The sequence below is a fragment of the Gopherus flavomarginatus genome, chromosome 2 (assembly GCF_025201925.1).
Source record: "Gopherus flavomarginatus isolate rGopFla2 chromosome 2, rGopFla2.mat.asm, whole genome shotgun sequence".
Lineage (NCBI taxonomy): Eukaryota > Metazoa > Chordata > Testudines > Testudinidae > Gopherus > Gopherus flavomarginatus.
The window spans coordinates 64826964-64832978 of record NC_066618.1 but is presented as its reverse complement, the minus strand read 5'-3'; positions in this window follow the sequence as shown (position 1 = coordinate 64832978).

The following is a 6015-nucleotide window of genomic DNA, read 5'->3' as shown; positions in this document are numbered from 1 at the left end:
CAGAGACAGAGGAGCCAGTCTAAGAAGGCGTGGCTAAAAGTCACTTTTCCAATTCCCATTGGTAGTGCTAATTGGTTCAGCCATATTGCAGGTTTTGTATGTTCCATGTTGAATTCATACCCACACCCATAGCGCTGTATACACATTGATTTAACCAGGAAGAGCAAACACTGTGTGAATTTAATGAAACAGAATGACCACTCTTGTTGCGTAACACTTTCATTTTCTGACAGATGCTAGGATTGCACGCTTAAGATTGCACTAAAGGATTTTATGCATTGCATTTCTGTTTTTAAAAGTAAGCAGTCAGGATGAGCTCTACCCTTACATCTGGTGGTGAGCTGTGGAAAAGAACTTCAGGGGCTGATCATGTTTGCATAGGCACACCCACCCTGCCTAGCATGAGCCCAAATGGTCACTTTGGGTGCTGTGGGATCCCCAGTTTCTCTGTTATTGGGGCAGGAAGAATAAAGTGTTGTTACCCTGATTATGTGAATCAAGGACAAGGAAACTGTTTTATGACAGAGGGACTCACCATCAACTAAGGAGCACTTGCTAGACAAGGGACATGGGTTCCAAAACCCAATGAATTGAGAGAGATAGTTATATTTGATTGTATGAAGATGTGAAATATCAATTGTAATTGCCTTTTCTATTTACTATGGTATATCTGAGCTAATCTTAAATTCATTAGGAGTTTAGGTATAGACTGCTGAGCTGAATTCACTTTGGGCTAGTGGTGTATCAGCAGTGAGGTTACCCTGCTGTAAGCTGAAATCACTGGTGGGGTGGACTGAAGATATGTTGCTGGGCAGGTGGTGGAGCAAAGCAGTTTGCAGGACAGCTGGTTGAGCAGAGTGATTTGTGGGATGGTTGGTGGAGTGGCTTGTGGTGAAGGCTGCAGCAGAACCCCATAGAGAGGCTGGACAGTCAGCCTCAGACCACGTAAGGTGCCCCTTAACACCGCTGTTCTCCCCTGCCCTGGGCTGGGAGGTAAGACTCTGCAGATAAACTTTTCAACTCTGGAGCTGCACTGACCAGGGACAGAGACTTTTGGGTTGTTGGATTTTTGGGTGATTTTTTGGGTTGCTGGACTTGAGACCCTGAAGGGAAAAGGATACTGCCAAACTTGCTTCGGGGGGGAGGGGCGTGTCTTTTGCGCATGGTTTGGGTTATGAATCCTGTTTGTGGTGTTTCCTCAACATAATGCCGCATTGTTTCCAGGCCCGGCGCTACCATTTAGGCAGCCTAGGCAATTGCCTAGGGCGCCAGAATAATTGGTGGGCGGCATTTTGCCGGAGGGGGCAGCAGGCAGCTCCGGTGGAGCTGCCGCAGTGGTGCCTGCAGAGGGTCCATTGGTCCGCGGCTCCAGTGGAGCTGCTGCAGTCGTCCCTGCGGACGGTCGGCTCCTCGTGGGGCTCCGGTGGACCTCCTGCAGGAACCACTGCGGCAGCCCCACTGGAGCCGCGGGACCAGCGCGCGGGGCAGCAAAATTGCTGTCCGCCTAGGGCGCTCAAACCCCTAGCGCCGGTCCTGATTGTTTCTCTCCTTTATTAAAAGGATTTTGCTACACTCAGGCCTGGTCCACACTACAGCGTTAAATCGATTTAAACAGCGTTAAATCGATTTAACGCTGTACCCGTCCACACTACAAGGCACTTAAAATCGATTTTAAGGGGTCTTTCTGTACTCCAGCTCAACGAGAGGAGTAACCCTAAAATCGATATTACTAAATCGATTTAGGGTTAGTGTGGACGGAAATCGAAGTTAATGGCCTCCGGGAGGTATCCCACAGTGCACCAGTGGCCACTCTGGACAGGCAAATGAACTCTACTGCACTGGCCAGGTATACAGGAAAAGCCCCGGGAACTTTTGAATTGCATTTCCTGTTTGGCCAGCGTGGAGCTCTCAGCAGCACAGGTAACAATGCAGTCTCCTGAGAATAGGAAAAGAGCTCCAGCGTGGACCACACAGGAGTTATTGGATCTGATCGCTGTATGGGGAGAAGATTCTGTGCTATCAGAACTGCATTCCAGTAGATGAAATGAAAAAACTTTTGAAAAAAATTTCTAATGCCATGAGGCAGAGAGGCCACACCAGGAACTCAGTGCAATGCAGAGTTAAAGTGAAGGAGCTCAGACAAGCGTACCAGAAAACCAAAGCAGCAAATGGCAGATCCGGATCTGGGCCAAAAACATGCCGCTTCTACGTGGAGCTGCATGCAATTTTAGGGGGCTGCGCCACGACAAGCCCCCCCTTGTCTGTGGATTCCGAGGTGGGGGTAGTAATCTCAGCCATGGCTGAGGATTCAGCGGAGGGGGAAGATTACGAGGAGGAAGAGGAAGAAGACCTTGCTGAAAGCACACAGCATTCCATTCTCCTCAACAGCCAGGAGCTTTTCGTGACCCAGACAGAATTAAACTCCCAGCCCTCCCAAGCCACTAGCCCAGACAGTGAAGCCATGGAAGCGACCTCTGGTGAGTGTACCTTTATAAATATAAAACATGGTTTAAAAGCAAGCGTTTTTTAATGATTGATTTGCCATGAGGGCTTGCATGCATTAGCTGGCATTAAAGTTACTGGAAAAGTCTGTTAACATGTCTGGGGATGGAGCGGAAATCCTCCAGGGACATCTCTATGAAGCACTCCTGGAGGTACCCCAAAAGCCTTTTCAGAAGGTTTCTGGGCAGGGCAGCCTTATTCCGTCCACCATGGTACGAAACTTTACCACGCCATGCCTGGAGCACGTAATCGGGTATCATTGCATGACAAAGCCTAGCTGCGTATGGTCCCGGGGATTGCTGGCATTCAAGAAGCATAATTTCTTTTTCTCTGTCTGTAATCCTCAGGAGAGTGATATCGTTCATGGTCACCTGGTAAAAATTAATGTATTTTATTAAGGGGACAGAGATGACCATTCCTACGGTGATAATTTCCTGCGGCTTAAAAGAAATCCTTCCCTTGCAGTTAGCCATGCGGGGGGAAGGGAAAAAGCTGCCCATTCCTACGGGGAGGTGTCTCTAATGGCACTGAGCTTTTTAGCATTTGGGCAGCAGGAATTTTCGCTGCTAATAGCCAAGGGAGTGGGGAAAAGGGGGAGGGGGTAAGGTTTCAGTGACCTGCCATTACAGCAGACATGCAGAGTGGGGGGGAAAACAATTCACAATTTCCTTTAGTGCTTAACCTTTCTGAAGGCATAAGAAAAAAAGCAAAAGATGTGCTTTTTAGCAGTTTGGCTGCCCAGCATGAATTTTACCTGCTAATAGCCGGGGGGGGGGGGGGGGGAAGGGGGAGGTTGTAGGGTGATCTGCCATTAGATGTAGGCCTTACCATGACCGCCTGCAAGCTGAATTGTAATCCCCGGACCTGCGTCTGTGTTGATCTGTTACACCACAGCCGCAGGCACTAAATACTAAAAGAATCCAAAGGCGACCTTGTAGTGAAGTGACATGTGCTACGTACGGTGAATAGTGTAGTTCACTGTGAAAGAGTATAACCATTGTTCTGTGAAATGTATCTCTTATGATCCTTCTATCACTCTTTTCCCCCACTCATGCAGCTGCAAATTTTTCAAGCCTCCCTACTCCAGTCCGAAGGCTAGCTCAGATAAGGAGGAGGAAGAAGAGGACACGGGATGAGATGTTCACAGAAATCATGGCAGTAACCCGCAATGAAAGAGCTCATCTGGGGGAGTGGAAAGACGTGGTAGCAAAGTACAGGAAAGATGCCAGTGAACGTGAGGACAGGAGGGACCAACGTGAGGACAGGAGGGACGCTTGAGATGAGAAGTGGCGGCAGGAAGATCAGAGGTGTAGGCAGGAAGATCAGCGGTGGCGGGATGCAATGCTGGAGCTGCTGCGCGATCAAACTGACATCCTCCGAAGTCTGGTGGAAGAGCTGCGGGGTCACAGAGTGCCACTCCAGCCCATGTTTAACCTCCCTCAGTACTCACCGTGTTCCATATCTTCCACACCCAGACGTGTAAGAACGCGTGGGGGAAGGCTTTCTGCACCTGCCCACTCCACCCCCATGGACAGTCCAACCAAAAGGCTGTCATTACATTGAAATGTCCTTAATGGCCTTTTTCTTCCCTCCTATACTCCTCCCAAACCACTCCCGGGGTACCTTTTTATTTCTCTTACTCTTCTTATAATTACATGCTATTCAAAGCAAGTGGGAGAGTGGGTTTGTTACAGGGAATGACTTTATTTCCATAAGCAAACTGTTATGGAAGGGTGGAGGGTAGGTTGCTTGCAGCAGGAGTCAATACAGGGGGGAGGTTCATGAAGGGGAAAGAAACACAGCAGTCACACCGTACCCTGGCCCATGATGAAACTCGTTTTCAAGGCTTCTCTGATGCGCACCGCTTCCTGCTGTGATCTTCTAATCGCCCTGGTATCTGGCTGCGCGTAATCAGCAGCCAGGTGATTTGCCTCAGCCTCCCACCCCGCCATAAAGGTCTCCCCCTTACTCTCACAGAGATTGTGGAGCACACAGCAAGCAGCAATAACAAAGGAGACATTGGTTTGGCTGAGGTCTGAGCGAGTAAGTAAAGTTCTCCAGCGACCTTTTAGACGGCCAAATGCACATTCTACCACCATTCTGCACTTGCTCAGCCTGTAGTTAAACAGCTCCTGACCACTGTCCAGGCTGCCTGTGTATGGCTTCATGAGCCATGGCATCAAGGGGTAGGCTGGGTCCCCCAGGATAACTACAGGCATTTCAACATCCCCAACTGTTATTTTCTGGTCTGGGAAGTAAGTCCCTTGCTGCAGCCGTTTAAACAGAGTAGTGCTTCTGAAGACACGAGCGTCATGAACCCTTCCTGGCCATCCCACGTGGATGTTGGTGAAACGTCCCTTGTGATCCACCAGTGCTTGCAGCACCATTGAAAAGTACCCCTTGCGATTTATGTACTGGGTGCCCTGGTGCTCCGGTGCCAAGATAGGGATATGGGTTCCATCTATGGCCCCCCCACAGTTAGGGAATATCATTGCAGCAAAGCCATCCACTATGACCTGCACGTTTCCCAGAGTCACAACCTTTCGTAGCAGCAGCTTAATGATTGCTTTGGCTACTTGCAACACAGCAGCCCCCACAGTAGATTTTCCCACTCCAAACTGATTCCCGACTGACCAGTAGCTGTCTGGCATTGCAAGCTTCCAGAGGGCTATTGCCACTCGTTTCTCCACTGTGAGGGCTGCTCTCATCCTGATATTATGGCGTTTCAGGACAGGGGAAAGCAAGTCACAAAGTTCAAAGAAAGTGCTCTTACGCATGCAAAAGTTCCGCAGCCACTGCAAATTGTCCCACACTTGCAAAACTATGCGGTCCCACCAGTCTGTGCTTGTTTCCCGGGCCCAAAATCGGCGAGCAATGGGTAGAACCTCCCCCATTACCATCAGGAGCTCCAAAGCACGGGGGCCGCGGTTTCGGAGAAATCAGTCTCCAGGTCCTCATCACTCTCATCGCCGCGCTGCCGTAGCTGCCTCCTCCTCTCCTGCGTTTGCAGTTCATGGTTCAGTATAGACAGCACGAGAATGCGTGAGCTGTTTACAACATCCACGATCGCGGTACTGATCAGAGCAGGGTCCATGCTTGCTGTGCTATGGCGTTTGCTCACTTCACCCAGTAAAAAACGCGCGAAATGGCTGTCTGCTGCTTTCAGGAAGGGAGGGGGTGAGGCTGTACCCAGAACCACCCACGACAGTGATTTTTGCCCCATCAGGCACTGGGGTAGTAACCCATAATTCCAAGGGTCAGGGAACACTGCAGGAACTATGGGATAGGTACCCACAGTGCAACGCTCCGGAAATCGATGGACGCCTGGGACCATGGACGCACACCACCGAAGTAATGTGCTGTAGTGTGGACGCGTAAAATCAATTTTATAAAACCTGTTTTATAAAATCGATTTTAATAATTTCGATTTTACTCTGTAGTGTGGATGTGGCCTAAGAGGGACAATACCTTGCTGGACAGACACTGAAAGTGACATTTCCTAAACAGAAATTT